The sequence below is a fragment of the Lissotriton helveticus genome, chromosome 1_1 (assembly GCF_964261635.1).
Source record: "Lissotriton helveticus chromosome 1_1, aLisHel1.1, whole genome shotgun sequence".
Taxonomy (NCBI): domain Eukaryota; kingdom Metazoa; phylum Chordata; class Amphibia; order Caudata; family Salamandridae; genus Lissotriton; species Lissotriton helveticus.
In genome coordinates, this window is record NC_136057.1 from 217,165,510 (window position 1) to 217,180,662 (window position 15,153).

The following is a 15,153-nucleotide window of genomic DNA, read 5'->3' on the forward strand; positions in this document are numbered from 1 at the left end:
ATATCTTATTCGTCATGCAGGGGAACACAAAAAGAGCATCCAATTAGAGTAATTTTTCTTTAAAGGAAGCACCCGCCTGAACAGGGACTTGAACCCTGGTTCCTCAGATTAAATGTCTGATGCTCTACCGACTGAGCTATCCAGGCTCTGCTATACTCTGTCTTAAAAACAGCTAAACAAATGTGGACGTACACTGACCTACACTCTGTGTATTAATATGGTTACATACATTAGCAATCAAATTTGTAGAGTTTAATAACAAATTGATGTTTTAACCCCTTCCATGCTCATGACGAGCTCAGCTCGTCGTGCAGTACACTTGTCGTGTGCTTATGACGAGCTGAGCTCGTCATGAACAATGGATTTACAGATCATTCAGCACAGGAGGAAAATCTCCTGTAGCATTGAAGGTGTTAAGCATTTGAAATTTCAGCAGCACACGTAATCCATTTTAAATCCTGAAATTTGTACTATCTCATTTTCGGCTGACTTAGAAATCATGTGTCTAAAATGACATTGTGAAATCAATAAAGTGCCAAATACTATTACTACCTACTAAATTACATACATTTTCAGCAGTATCTTTGGGAATTTCCTCTTGGGCATAGATTATGCAATGTTTTCAAAGCAAACAGTCTCTGTTTAAGTAGACTTTCTTTCACTGCCATTTTGGTAAATGTTTCTGGTGATGCAGACGCAGGCATTGCTTGTTACTGTTTCAATTAGTTATAAAATAAGAGGAGGGATAAAATTGACCCAGCTGGTGTTTGAACACAAAGCCTTTGAATGCTTTTGCTACATTTGTCTAGGACTCCAAGCCGCTATCCATTGCACTAGAGATCCGACCTGATTCAACACGGTGATCAGAGATTCACAAATAAAAAGATGACCTATCAGCTGTTGACCAACTTTATCAAGTTAATCGGACACTACCTTACATTTTGAACATTGAATTGGGTAAAAGATAATCAACAAACTACATGATACAGTTTGGGTAAGTCTTCTTAACCCTTGTCAAAGAATGTAGAAGACAGATGGGTATGTAATGACTTGATTAAGACTTTTTTGAAACATCTCTAATAGGACTCCCCATTCATTGGATCCTGAAAAGAGTATGCAATTGATATACCTTTTCTTTAACCAAGCCGCCTGAACAGGGACTTGAACCCTGGGCCCTCAGATTAAAAGTCTGATGCTCTCCCGACTGAGCTATCCAGGCTCGGAGAGGGCGCTCCACAAAATGACCTTATCAACATTTGGAAGTGTCCCAACTATGACTACGTTTCTTAAGATGGTTGCCGGTATTAAGTACTGAATACGCGGAATATAATAATGAATTGGTACTTCAAGCATTTGAAATCTCTTCAGTAAATTTAACCTTATTGTAAGTCCTGAAATTGCTACTATCTCATTTTTTTTGCTGACTTAGAATTCATATGTTTTTATTGACATTGTAAAATTAAGGAAGGGCCCAAAATCTTACTTCTGAGTAAATTACATTTTCATAAGTACAGCTGCCAATTTCCTCTTCTGCAAAGATTGCGTAACTTGAATAGTATCTATTTAAAATAGACTTCCTTTCACTGCCCTTTTTGGTGAAGCAGAAGCATGCATGCACTGTTTATTACTCTTTTAAACAGTTATGAAATAAATAGGGATAAAACTGACTCTGGTGGGATTCGAACCCACAACCTTTGAATATCTTTTTTACATTCACCTAGAAGTCCAATGCGCTATCCATTGCGCCACAGAGCCAATACACTCTGATGAGGTGCAGAGATATTCTGAAATGAAATAATGTTGATCAGCTTTATAAAGTTCATTTGATACTATAACCATGGATTTATTTTGAATATTGAATTGGGGAAATTATATTCACCGTCTCAAGTTACATGATACCTTAGGTAAGTCTACGTACGACTTAAGTTTAGGCAAAAGGCACATGATATATGAGGCAGATGTGCATTTCACAACTCCATGAAAGACGTTTTTGCAATTTTAGTAATGGAATATCTTATTCGTCATGCAGGGGAACACAAAAAGAGCATCCAATTAGAGTAATTTTTCTTTAAAGGAAGCAACCGCCTGAACAGGGACTTGAACCCTGGACCCTCAGATTAAAAGTCTGATGCTCTACCGACTGAGCTATCCAGGCTCTGCTATACTCTGTCTTAAAATCAGCTAAACAAATGTGGACGTACACTGACCTACACTCTGTGTATTAATATGGTTACATATATTAGCAATCAAATTTGTAGAGTTTAATAACAAATTGATGTTTTAACCCCTTCCATGCTCATGACGAGCTCAGCTCGTCGTGCAGTACACTTGTCGTGTGCTTATGACGAGCTCAGCTCGTCATGAACAATGGATTTACAGATCATTCAGCACAGGAGGAAAATCTCCTGTAGCATTGAAGGTGTTAAGCATTTGAAATTTCAGCAGCACACGTAATCCATTTTAAATCCTGAAATTTGTACTATCTCATTTTCGGCTGACTTAGAAATCATGTGTCTAAAATGACCTTGTGAAATCAATAAAGTGCCAAATACTATTACTACCTACTAAATTACATACATTTTCAGCAGTTTCTTTGGGAACTTCCTCTTGGGCATAGATTATGCAATGTTTTCAAAGCAAACAGTCTCTGTTTAAGTAGACTTTCTTTCACTGCCATTTTGGTAAATGTTTCTGGTGATGCAGACGTAGGCATTGCTTGTTACTGTTTCAATTAGTTATAAAATAAGAGGAGGGATAAAATTGACCCAGCTGGTGTTTGAACACAAAGCCTTTGAATGCTTTTGCTACATTCGTCTAGGACTCCAAGCCGCTATCCATTGCACTAGAGATCCGACCTGATTCAACACGGTGATCAGAGATTCACAAATAAAAAGATGACCTATCAGCTGTTGCCCAACTTTATCAAGTTAATCGGACACTACCTTACATTTTGAACATTGAATTGGGTAAAAGATAATCAACAAACTACATGATACAGTTTGGGTAAGTCTTCTTAACCCTTGTCAAAGAATGTAGAAGACAGATGGGTATGTAATGACTTGATTAAGACTTTTTTGAAACATCTCTAATAGGACTCCCCATTCATTGGATCCTGAAAAGAGTATGCAATTGATATACCTTTTCTTTAACCAAGCCGCCTGAACAGGGACTTGAACCCTGGGCCCTCAGATTAAAAGTCTGATGCTCTCCCGACTGAGCTACCCAGGCTCGGACAGGTCACTCCACAAAATGACCTTATCAACATTTGGAAGTGTCCCAACTATCACTACGTTTCTTAAGATGGTTGCCGGTATTAAGTACTGAATACGCGGAATATAATAATGAATTGGTACTTCAAGCATTTGAAATCTCTTCAGTAAATTTAACCTTATTGTAAGTCCTGAAATTGCTACTATCTCATTTTTTTTGCTGACTTAGAATTCATATGTTTTTATTGACATTGTAAAATTAAGGAAGGGCCCCAAATCTTACTTCTGAGTAAATTACATTTTCATAAGTACAGCTGCCAATTTCCTCTTCTGCAAAGATTGCGTAACTTGAATAGTATCTATTTAAAATAGACTTCCTTTCACTGCCCTTTTTGGTGAAGCAGAAGCATGCATGCACTGTTTATTACTCTTTTAAACAGTTATGAAATAAATAGGGATAAAACTGACTCTGGTGGGATTCGAACCCACAACCTTTGAATATCTTTTTTACATTCACCTAGAAGTCCAATGCGCTATCCATTGCGCCACAGAGCCAATACGCTCTGATGAGGTGCAGAGATATTCTGAAATGAAATAATGTTGATCAGCTTTATAAAGTTCATTTGATACTATAACCATGGATTTATTTTGAATATTGAATTGGGGAAATTATATTCACCGTCTCAAGTTACATGATACCTTAGGTAAATCTACGTACGACTTAAGTTTAGTCAAATGGCACATGATATATGAGGCAGATGTGCATTTCACAACTCCATGAAAGACGTTTTTGCAGTTTTAGTAATGGAATATCTTATTCGTCATGCAGGGGAACACAAAAAGAGCATCCAATTAGAGTAATTTTTCTTTAAAGGAAGCACCCGCCTGAACAGGGACTTGAACCCTGGTTCCTCAGATTAAAAGTCTGATGCTCTACCGACTGAGCTATCCAGGCTCTGCTATACTCTGTCTTAAAAACAGCTAAACAAATGTGGACGTACACTAACCTACACTCTGTGTATTAATATGGTTACATACATTAGCAATCAAATTTGTAGAGTTTAATAACAAATTGATGTTTTAACCCCTTCCATGCTCATGACGAGCTCAGCTCGTCGTGCAGTACACTTGTCATGTGCTTATGACGAGCTGAGCTCGTCATGAACAATGGATTTACAGATCATTCAGCACAGGAGGAAAATCTCCTGTAGCATTGAAGGTGTTAAGCATTTGAAATTTCAGCAGCACACGTAATCCATTTTAAATCCTGAAATTTGTACTATCTCATTTTCGGCTGACTTAGAAATCATGTGTCTAAAATGACATTGTGAAATCAATAAAGTGCCAAATACTATTACTACCTACTAAATTACATACATTTTCAGCAGTATCTTTGGGAATTTCCTCTTGGGCATAGATTATGCAATGTTTTCAAAGCAAACAGTCTCTGTTTAAGTAGACTTTCTTTCACTGCCATTTTGGTAAATGTTTCTGGTGATGCAGACGCAGGCATTGCTTGTTACTGTTTCAATTAGTTATAAAATAAGAGGAGGGATAAAATTGACCCAGCTGGTGTTTGAACACAAAGCCTTTGAATGCTTTTGCTACATTCGTCTAGGACTCCAAGCCGCTATCCATTGCACTAGAGATCCGACCTGATTCAACATGGTGATCAGAGATTCACAAATAAAAAGATGACCTATCAGCTGTTGACCAACTTTATCAAGTTAATCGGACACTACCTTACATTTTGAACATTGAATTGGGTAAAAGATAATCAACAAACTACATGATACAGTTTGGGTAAGTCTTCTTAACCCTTGTCAAAGAATGTAGAAGACAGATGGGTATGTAATGACTTGATTAAGACTTTTTTGAAACATCTCTAATAGGACTCCCCATTCATTGGATCCTGAAAAGAGTATGCAATTGATATACCTTTTCTTTAACCAAGCCGCCTGAACAGGGACTTGAACCCTGGGCCCTCAGATTAAAAGTCTGATGCTCTCCCGACTGAGCTATCCAGGCTCGGAGAGGGCGCTCCACAAAATGACCGTATCAACATTTGGAAGTGTCCCAACTATCACTACGTTTCTTAAGATGGTTGCCGGTATTAAGTACTGAATACGCGGAATATAATAATGAATTGGTACTTCAAGCATTTGAAATCTCTTCAGTAAATTTAACCTTATTGTAAGTCCTGAAATTGCTACTATCTCATTTTTTTTGCTGACTTAGAATTCATATGTTTTTATTGACATTGTAAAATTAAGGAAGGGCCCAAAATCTTACTTCTGAGTAAATTACATTTTCATAAGTACAGCTGCCAATTTCCTCTTCTGCAAAGATTGCGTAACTTGAATAGTATCTATTTAAAATAGACTTCCTTTCACTGCCCTTTTTGGTGAAGCAGAAGCATGCATGCACTGTTTATTACTCTTTTAAACAGTTATGAAATAAATAGGGATAAAACTGACTCTGGTGGGATTCGAACCCACAACCTTTGAATATCTTTTTTACATTCACCTAGAAGTCCAATGCGCTATCCATTGCGCCACAGAGCCAATACACTCTGATGAGGTGCAGAGATATTCTGAAATGAAATAATGTTGATCAGCTTTATAAAGTTCATTTGATACTATAACCATGGATTTATTTTGAATATTGAATTGGGGAAATTATATTCACCGTCTCAAGTTACATGATACCTTAGGTAAGTCTACGTACGACTTAAGTTTAGGCAAAAGGCACATGATATATGAGGCAGATGTGCATTTCACAACTCCATGAAAGACGTTTTTGCCATTTTAGTAATGGAATATCTTATTCGTCATGCAGGGGAACACAAAAAGAGCATCCAATTAGAGTAATTTTTCTTTAAAGGAAGCAACCGCCTGAACAGGGACTTGAACCCTGGACCCTCAGATTAAAAGTCTGATGCTCTACCGACTGAGCTATCCAGGCTCTGCTATACTCTGTCTTAAAATCAGCTAAACAAATGTGGACGTACACTGACCTACACTCTGTGTATTAATATGGTTACATATATTAGCAATCAAATTTGTAGAGTTTAATAACAAATTGATGTTTTAACCCCTTCCATGCTCATGACGAGCTCAGCTCGTCGTGCAGTACACTTGTCGTGTGCTTATGACGAGCTCAGCTCGTCATGAACAATGGATTTACAGATCATTCAGCACAGGAGGAAAATCTCCTGTAGCATTGAAGGTGTTAAGCATTTGAAATTTCAGCAGCACACGTAATCCATTTTAAATCCTGAAATTTGTACTATCTCATTTTCGGCTGACTTAGAAATCATGTGTCTAAAATGACCTTGTGAAATCAATAAAGTGCCAAATACTATTACTACCTACTAAATTACATACATTTTCAGCAGTTTCTTTGGGAACTTCCTCTTGGGCATAGATTATGCAATGTTTTCAAAGCAAACAGTCTCTGTTTAAGTAGACTTTCTTTCACTGCCATTTTGGTAAATGTTTCTGGTGATGCAGACGTAGGCATTGCTTGTTACTGTTTCAATTAGTTATAAAATAAGAGGAGGGATAAAATTGACCCAGCTGGTGTTTGAACACAAAGCCTTTGAATGCTTTTGCTACATTCGTCTAGGACTCCAAGCCGCTATCCATTGCACTAGAGATCCGACCTGATTCAACACGGTGATCAGAGATTCACAAATAAAAAGATGACCTATCAGCTGTTGACCAACTTTATCAAGTTAATCGGACACTACCTTACATTTTGAACATTGAATTGGGTAAAAGATAATCAACAAACTACATGATACAGTTTGGGTAAGTCTTCTTAACCCTTGTCAAAGAATGTAGAAGACAGATGGGTATGTAATGACTTGATTAAGACTTTTTTGAAACATCTCTAATAGGACTCCCCATTCATTGGATCCTGAAAAGAGTATGCAATTGATATACCTTTTCTTTAACCAAGCCGCCTGAACAGGGACTTGAACCCTGGGCCCTCAGATTAAAAGTCTGATGCTCTCCCGACTGAGCTACCCAGGCTCGGACAGGTCACTCCACAAAATGACCTTATCAACATTTGGAAGTGTCCCAACTATCACTACGTTTCTTAAGATGGTTGCCGGTATTAAGTACTGAATACGCGGAATATAATAATGAATTGGTACTTCAAGCATTTGAAATCTCTTCAGTAAATTTAACCTTATTGTAAGTCCTGAAATTGCTACTAGCTCATTTTTTTTGCTGACTTAGAATTCATATGTTTTTATTGACATTGTAAAATTAAGGAAGGGCCCAAAATCTTACTTCTGAGTAAATTACATTTTCATAAGTACAGCTGCCAATTTCCTCTTCTGCAAAGATTGCGTAACTTGAATAGTATCTATTTAAAATAGACTTCCTTTCACTGCCCTTTTTGGTGAAGAAGAAGCATGCATGCACTGTTTATTACTCTTTTAAACAGTTATGAAATAAATAGGGATAAAACTGACTCTGGTGGGATTCGAACCCACAACCTTTGAATATCTTTTTTACATTCACCTAGAAGTCCAATGCGCTATCCATTGCGCCACAGAGCCAATACGCTCTGATGAGGTGCAGAGATATTCTGAAATGAAATAATGTTGATCAGCTTTATAAAGTTCATTTGATACTATAACCATGGATTTATTTTGAATATTGAATTGGGGAAATTATATTCACCGTCTCAAGTTACATGATACCTTAGGTAAATCTACGTACGACTTAAGTTTAGTCAAATGGCACATGATATATGAGGCAGATGTGCATTTCACAACTCCATGAAAGACGTTTTTTGCAATTTTAGTAATGGAATATCTTATTCGTCATGCAGGGGAACACAAAAAGAGCATCCAATTAGAGTAATTTTTCTTTAAAGGAAGCACCCGCCTGAACAGGGACTTGAACCCTGGACCCTCAGATTAAAAGTCTGATGCTCTACCGACTGAGCTATCCAGGCTCTGCTATACTCTGTCTTAAAATCAGCTAAACAAATTTGGACGTACACTGACCTACACTCTGTGTATTAATATGGTTACATATATTAGCAATCAAAATTGTAGAGTTTAATAACAAATTGATGTTTTAACCCCTTCCATGCTCATGACGAGCTCAGCTCGTCGTGCAGTACACTTGTCGTGTGCTTATGACGAGCTGAGCTCGTCATGAACAATGGATTTACAGATCATTCAGCACAGGAGGAAAATCTCCTGTAGCATTGAAGGTGTTAAGCATTTGAAATTTCAGCAGCACACGTAATCCATTTTAAATCCTGAAATTTGTACTATCTCATTTTCGGCTGACTTAGAAATCATGTGTCTAAAATGACCTTGTGAAATCAATAAAATGCCAAATACTATTACTACCTACTAAATTACATACATTTTCAGCAGTTTCTTTGGGAACTTCCTCTTGGGCATAGATTATGCAATGTTTTCAAAGCAAACAGTCTCTGTTTAAGTAGACTTTCTTTCACTGCCATTTTGGTAAATGTTTCTGGTGATGCAGACGTAGGCATTGCTTGTTACTGTTTCAATTAGTTATAAAATAAGAGGAGGGATAAAATTGACCCAGCTGGTGTTTGAACACAAAGCCTTTGAATGCTTTTGCTACATTCGTCTAGGACTCCAAGCCGCTATCCATTGCACTAGAGATCCGACCTGATTCAACACGGTGATCAGAGATTCACAAATAAAAAGATGACCTATCAGCTGTTGACCAACTTTATCAAGTTAATCGGACACTACCTTACATTTTGAACATTGAATTGGGTAAAAGATAATCAACAAACTACATGATACAGTTTGGGTAAGTCTTCTTAACCCTTGTCAAAGAATGTAGAAGACAGATGGGTATGTAATGACTTGATTAAGACTTTTTTGAAACATCTCTAATAGGACTCCCCATTCATTGGATCCTGAAAAGAGTATGCAATTGATATACCTTTTCTTTAACCAAGCGGCCTGAACAGGGACTTGAACCCTGGGCCCTCAGATTAAAAGTCTGATGCTCTCCCGACTGAGCTACCCAGGCTCGGACAGGTCACTCCACAAAATGACCTTATCAACATTTGGAAGTGTCCCAACTATCACTACGTTTCTTAAGATGGTTGCCGGTATTAAGTACTGAATACGCGGAATATAATAATGAATTGGTACTTCAAGCATTTGAAATCTCTTCAGTAAATTTAACCTTATTGTAAGTCCTGAAATTGCTACTATCTCATTTTTTTTGCTGACTTAGAATTCATATGTTTTTATTGACATTGTAAAATTAAGGAAGGGCCCAAAATCTTACTTCTGAGTAAATTACATTTTCATAAGTACAGCTGCCAATTTCCTCTTCTGCAAAGATTGCGTAACTTGAATAGTATCTATTTAAAATAGACTTCCTTTCACTGCCCTTTTTGGTGAAGCAGAAGCATGCATGCACTGTTTATTACTCTTTTAAACAGTTATGAAATAAATAGGGATAAAACTGACTCTGGTGGGATTCGAACCCACAACCTTTGAATATCTTTTTTACATTCACCTAGAAGTCCAATGCGCTATCCATTGCGCCACAGAGCCAATACACTCTGATGAGGTGCAGAGATATTCTGAAATGAAATAATGTTGATCAGCTTTATAAAGTTCATTTGATACTATAACCATGGATTTATTTTGAATATTGAATTGGGGAAATTATATTCACCGTCTCAAGTTACATGATACCTTAGGTAAATCTACGTACGACTTAAGTTTAGTCAAATGGCACATGATATATGAGGCAGATGTGCATTTCACAACTCCATGAAAGACGTTTTTGCAATTTTAGTAATGGAATATCTTATTCGTCATGCAGGGGAACACAAAAAGAGCATCCAATTAGAGTAATTTTTCTTTAAAGGAAGCACCCGCCTGAACAGGGACTTGAACCCTGGACCCTCAGATTAAAAGTCTGATGCTCTACCGACTGAGCTATCCAGGCTCTGCTATACTCTGTCTTAAAATCAGCTAAACAAATGTGGACGTACACTGACCTACACTCTGTGTATTAATATGGTTACATATATTAGCAATCAAAATTGTAGAGTTTAATAACAAATTGATGTTTTAACCCCTTCCATGCTCATGACGAGCTCAGCTCGTCGTGCAGTACACTTGTCGTGTGCTTATGACGAGCTGAGCTCGTCATGAACAATGGATTTACAGATCATTCAGCACAGGAGGAAAATCTCCTGTAGCATTGAAGGTGTTAAGCATTTGAAATTTCAGCAGCACACGTAATCCATTTTAAATCCTGAAATTTGTACTATCTCATTTTCGGCTGACTTAGAAATCATGTGTCTAAAATGACCTTGTGAAATCAATAAAGTGCCAAATACTATTACTACCTACTAAATTACATACATTTTCAGCAGTTTCTTTGGGAACTTCCTCTTGGGCATAGATTATGCAATGTTTTCAAAGCAAACAGTCTCTGTTTAAGTAGACTTTCTTTCACTGCCATTTTGGTAAATGTTTCTGGTGATGCAGACGTAGGCATTGCTTGTTACTGTTTCAATTAGTTATAAAATAAGAGGAGGGATAAAATTGACCCAGCTGGTGTTTGAACACAAAGCCTTTGAATGCTTTTGCTACATTCGTCTAGGACTCCAAGCCGCTATCCATTGCACTAGAGATCCGACCTGATTCAACACGGTGATCAGAGATTCACAAATAAAAAGATGACCTATCAGCTGTTGACCAACTTTATCAAGTTAATCGGACACTACCTTACATTTTGAACATTGAATTGGGTAAAAGATAATCAACAAACTACATGATACAGTTTGGGTAAGTCTTCTTAACCCTTGTCAAAGAATGTAGAAGACAGATGGGTATGTAATGACTTGATTAAGACTTTTTTGAAACATCTCTAATAGGACTCCCCATTCATTGGATCCTGAAAAGAGTATGCAATTGATATACCTTTTCTTTAACCAAGCGGCCTGAACAGGGACTTGAACCCTGGGCCCTCAGATTAAAAGTCTGATGCTCTCCCGACTGAGCTACCCAGGCTCGGACAGGTCACTCCACAAAATGACCTTATCAACATTTGGAAGTGTCCCAACTATCACTACGTTTCTTAAGATGGTTGCCGGTATTAAGTACTGAATACGCGGAATATAATAATGAATTGGTACTTCAAGCATTTGAAATCTCTTCAGTAAATTTAACCTTATTGTAAGTCCTGAAATTGCTACTATCTCATTTTTTTTGCTGACTTAGAATTCATATGTTTTTATTGACATTGTAAAATTAAGGAAGGGCCCAAAATCTTACTTCTGAGTAAATTACATTTTCATAAGTACAGCTGCCAATTTCCTCTTCTGCAAAGATTGCGTAACTTGAATAGTATCTATTTAAAATAGACTTCCTTTCACTGCCCTTTTTGGTGAAGCAGAATTTGCATGCACTGTTTATTACTCTTTTAAACAGTTATGAAATAAATAGGGATAAAACTGACTCTGGTGGGATTCGAACCCACAACCTTTGAATATCTTTTTTACATTCACCTAGAAGTCCAATGCGCTATCCATTGCGCCACAGAGCCAATACACTCTGATGAGGTGCAGAGATATTCTGAAATGAAATAATGTTGATCAGCTTTATAAAGTTCATTTGATACTATAACCATGGATTTATTTTGAATATTGAATTGGGGAAATTATATTCACCGTCTCAAGTTACATGATACCTTAGGTAAATCTACGTACGACTTAAGTTTAGTCAAATGGCACATGATATATGAGGCAGATGTGCATTTCACAACTCCATGAAAGACGTTTTTGCAATTTTAGTAATGGAATATCTTATTCGTCATGCAGGGGAACACAAAAAGAGCATCCAATTAGAGTAATTTTTCTTTAAAGGAAGCACCCGCCTGAACAGGGACTTGAACCCTGGACCCTCAGATTAAAAGTCTGATGCTCTACCGACTGAGCTATCCAGGCTCTGCTATACTCTGTCTTAAAATCAGCTAAACAAATGTGGACGTACACTGACCTACACTCTGTGTATTAATATGGTTACATATATTAGCAATCAAAATTGTAGAGTTTAATAACAAATTGATGTTTTAACCCCTTCCATGCTCATGACGAGCTCAGCTCGTCGTGCAGTACACTTGTCGTGTGCTTATGACGAGCTGAGCTCGTCATGAACAATGGATTTACAGATCATTCAGCACAGGAGGAAAATCTCCTGTAGCATTGAAGGTGTTAAGCATTTGAAATTTCAGCAGCACACGTAATCCATTTTAAATCCTGAAATTTGTACTATCTCATTTTCGGCTGACTTAGAAATCATGTGTCTAAAATGACCTTGTGAAATCAATAAAGTGCCAAATACTATTACTACCTACTAAATTACATACATTTTCAGCAGTTTCTTTGGGAACTTCCTCTTGGGCATAGATTATGCAATGTTTTCAAAGCAAACAGTCTCTGTTTAAGTAGACTTTCTTTCACTGCCATTTTGGTAAATGTTTCTGGTGATGCAGACGTAGGCATTGCTTGTTACTGTTTCAATTAGTTATAAAATAAGAGGAGGGATAAAATTGACCCAGCTGGTGTTTGAACACAAAGCCTTTGAATGCTTTTGCTACATTCGTCTAGGACTCCAAGCCGCTATCCATTGCACTAGAGATCCGACCTGATTCAACACGGTGATCAGAGATTCACAAATAAAAAGATGACCTATCAGCTGTTGACCAACTTTATCAAGTTAATCGGACACTACCTTACATTTTGAACATTGAATTGGGTAAAAGATAATCAACAAACTACATGATACAGTTTGGGTAAGTCTTCTTAACCCTTGTCAAAGAATGTAGAAGACAGATGGGTATGTAATGACTTGATTAAGACTTTTTTGAAACATCTCTAATAGGACTCCCCATTCATTGGATCCTGAAAAGAGTATGCAATTGATATACCTTTTCTTTAACCAAGCCGCCTGAACAGGGACTTGAACCCTGGGCCCTCAGATTAAAAGTCTGATGCTCTCCCGACTGAGCTACCCAGGCTCAGACAGGTCACTCCACAAAATGACCTTATCAACATTTGGAAGTGTCCCAACTATCACTACGTTTCTTAAGATGGTTGCCGGTATTAAGTACTGAATACGCGGAATATAATAATGAATTGGTACTTCAAGCATTTGAAATCTCTTCAGTAAATTTAACCTTATTGTAAGTCCTGAAATTGCTACTATCTCATTTTTTTTGCTGACTTAGAATTCATATGTTTTTATTGACATTGTAAAATTAAGGAAGGGCCCAAAATCTTACTTCTGAGTAAATTACATTTTCATAAGTACAGCTGCCAATTTCCTCTTCTGCAAAGATTGCGTAACTTGAATAGTATCTATTTAAAATAGACTTCCTTTCACTGCCCTTTTTGGTGAAGCAGAAGCATGCATGCACTGTTTATTACTCTTTTAAACAGTTATGAAATAAATAGGGATAAAACTGACTCTGGTGGGATTCGAACCCACAACCTTTGAATATCTTTTTTACATTCACCTAGAAGTCCAATGCGCTATCCATTGCGCCACAGAGCCAATACGCTCTGATGAGGTGCAGAGATATTCTGAAATGAAATAATGTTGATCAGCTTTATAAAGTTCATTTGATACTATAACCATGGATTTATTTTGAATATTGAATTGGGGAAATTATATTCACCGTCTCAAGTTACATGATACCTTAGGTAAATCTACGTACGACTTAAGTTTAGTCAAATGGCACATGATATATGAGGCAGATGTGCATTTCACAACTCCATGAAAGACGTTTTTGCAATTTTAGTAATGGAATATCTTATTCGTCATGCAGGGGAACACAAAAAGAGCATCCAATTAGAGTAATTTTTCTTTAAAGGAAGCACCCGCCTGAACAGGGACTTGAACCCTGGTTCCTCAGATTAAAAGTCTGATGCTCTACCGACTGAGCTATCCAGGCTCTGCTATACTCTGTCTTAAAAACAGCTAAACAAATGTGGACGTACACTGACCTACACTCTGTGTATTAATATGGTTACATACATTAGCAATCAAATTTGTAGAGTTTAATAACAAATTGATGTTTTAACCCCTTCCATGCTCATGACGAGCTCAGCTCGTCGTGCAGTACACTTGTCGTGTGCTTATGACGAGCTGAGCTCGTCATGAACAATGGATTTACAGATCATTCAGCACAGGAGGAAAATCTCCTGTAGCATTGAAGGTGTTAAGCATTTGAAATTTCAGCAGCACACGTAATCCATTTTAAATCCTGAAATTTGTACTATCTCATTTTCGGCTGACTTAGAAATCATGTGTCTAAAATGACCTTGTGAAATCAATAAAGTGCCAAATACTATTACTACCTACTAAATTACATACATTTTCAGCAGTTTCTTTGGGAACTTCCTCTTGGGCATAGATTATGCAATGTTTTCAAAGCAAACAGTCTCTGTTTAAGTAGACTTTCTTTCACTGCCATTTTGGTAAATGTTTCTGGTGATGCAGACGTAGGCATTGCTTGTTACTGTTTCAATTAGTTATAAAATAAGAGGAGGGATAAAATTGACCCAGCTGGTGTTTGAACACAAAGCCTTTGAATGCTTTTGCTACATTCGTCTAGGACTCCAAGCCGCTATCCATTGCACTAGAGATCCGACCTGATTCAACACGGTGATCAGAGATTCACAAATAAAAAGATGACCTATCAGCTGTTGACCAACTTTATCAAGTTAATCGGACACTACCTTACATTTTGAACATTGAATTGGGTAAAAGATAATCAACAAACTACATGATACAGTTTGGGTAAGTCTTCTTAACCCTTGTCAAAGAATGTAGAAGACAGATGGGTATGTAATGACTTGATTAAGACTTTTTTGAAACATCTCTAATAGGACTCCC

General features: G+C 37.2%; 16 non-coding genes across 16 annotated transcripts; all 16 read right to left on the reverse strand.

Annotated features, from left to right (window-relative positions):
• Nucleotides 1-1,146: 1,146 nt before the first annotated feature.
• On the reverse strand, nucleotides 1,147-1,219 carry TRNAK-UUU (transfer RNA lysine (anticodon UUU)). The gene has a single exon. It is a non-coding gene; the product is annotated as a tRNA-Lys (tRNA).
• A 445-nt stretch (nucleotides 1,220-1,664) lies between these two features.
• On the reverse strand, nucleotides 1,665-1,755 carry TRNAR-UCU (transfer RNA arginine (anticodon UCU)). The gene is given in 2 exon segments: nucleotides 1,665-1,700; nucleotides 1,719-1,755. It is a non-coding gene; the product is annotated as a tRNA-Arg (tRNA).
• Nucleotides 1,756-2,082: 327 nt separating this feature from the next.
• Nucleotides 2,083-2,155, reverse strand: TRNAK-UUU (transfer RNA lysine (anticodon UUU)). The gene has a single exon. It is a non-coding gene; the product is annotated as a tRNA-Lys (tRNA).
• Nucleotides 2,156-3,673: 1,518 nt separating this feature from the next.
• On the reverse strand, nucleotides 3,674-3,764 carry TRNAR-UCU (transfer RNA arginine (anticodon UCU)). Its single transcript is given in 2 exon segments — nucleotides 3,674-3,709; nucleotides 3,728-3,764. It is a non-coding gene; the product is annotated as a tRNA-Arg (tRNA).
• A 327-nt stretch (nucleotides 3,765-4,091) lies between these two features.
• TRNAK-UUU (transfer RNA lysine (anticodon UUU)) lies at nucleotides 4,092-4,164 on the reverse strand. Its single transcript has one exon. It is a non-coding gene; the product is annotated as a tRNA-Lys (tRNA).
• Nucleotides 4,165-5,164: 1,000 nt separating this feature from the next.
• TRNAK-UUU (transfer RNA lysine (anticodon UUU)) lies at nucleotides 5,165-5,237 on the reverse strand. Its single transcript has one exon. It is a non-coding gene; the product is annotated as a tRNA-Lys (tRNA).
• Nucleotides 5,238-5,682: 445 nt separating this feature from the next.
• TRNAR-UCU (transfer RNA arginine (anticodon UCU)) lies at nucleotides 5,683-5,773 on the reverse strand. Its single transcript is given in 2 exon segments — nucleotides 5,683-5,718; nucleotides 5,737-5,773. It is a non-coding gene; the product is annotated as a tRNA-Arg (tRNA).
• A 327-nt stretch (nucleotides 5,774-6,100) lies between these two features.
• On the reverse strand, nucleotides 6,101-6,173 carry TRNAK-UUU (transfer RNA lysine (anticodon UUU)). The gene has a single exon. It is a non-coding gene; the product is annotated as a tRNA-Lys (tRNA).
• Nucleotides 6,174-7,691: 1,518 nt separating this feature from the next.
• On the reverse strand, nucleotides 7,692-7,782 carry TRNAR-UCU (transfer RNA arginine (anticodon UCU)). The gene is given in 2 exon segments: nucleotides 7,692-7,727; nucleotides 7,746-7,782. It is a non-coding gene; the product is annotated as a tRNA-Arg (tRNA).
• A 328-nt stretch (nucleotides 7,783-8,110) lies between these two features.
• Nucleotides 8,111-8,183, reverse strand: TRNAK-UUU (transfer RNA lysine (anticodon UUU)). Its single transcript has one exon. It is a non-coding gene; the product is annotated as a tRNA-Lys (tRNA).
• A 1,518-nt stretch (nucleotides 8,184-9,701) lies between these two features.
• Nucleotides 9,702-9,792, reverse strand: TRNAR-UCU (transfer RNA arginine (anticodon UCU)). The gene is given in 2 exon segments: nucleotides 9,702-9,737; nucleotides 9,756-9,792. It is a non-coding gene; the product is annotated as a tRNA-Arg (tRNA).
• A 327-nt stretch (nucleotides 9,793-10,119) lies between these two features.
• TRNAK-UUU (transfer RNA lysine (anticodon UUU)) lies at nucleotides 10,120-10,192 on the reverse strand. Its single transcript has one exon. It is a non-coding gene; the product is annotated as a tRNA-Lys (tRNA).
• A 1,517-nt stretch (nucleotides 10,193-11,709) lies between these two features.
• On the reverse strand, nucleotides 11,710-11,800 carry TRNAR-UCU (transfer RNA arginine (anticodon UCU)). Its single transcript is given in 2 exon segments — nucleotides 11,710-11,745; nucleotides 11,764-11,800. It is a non-coding gene; the product is annotated as a tRNA-Arg (tRNA).
• Nucleotides 11,801-12,127: 327 nt separating this feature from the next.
• On the reverse strand, nucleotides 12,128-12,200 carry TRNAK-UUU (transfer RNA lysine (anticodon UUU)). Its single transcript has one exon. It is a non-coding gene; the product is annotated as a tRNA-Lys (tRNA).
• Nucleotides 12,201-13,718: 1,518 nt separating this feature from the next.
• Nucleotides 13,719-13,809, reverse strand: TRNAR-UCU (transfer RNA arginine (anticodon UCU)). Its single transcript is given in 2 exon segments — nucleotides 13,719-13,754; nucleotides 13,773-13,809. It is a non-coding gene; the product is annotated as a tRNA-Arg (tRNA).
• A 327-nt stretch (nucleotides 13,810-14,136) lies between these two features.
• Nucleotides 14,137-14,209, reverse strand: TRNAK-UUU (transfer RNA lysine (anticodon UUU)). Its single transcript has one exon. It is a non-coding gene; the product is annotated as a tRNA-Lys (tRNA).
• Nucleotides 14,210-15,153: the final 944 nt, after the last annotated feature.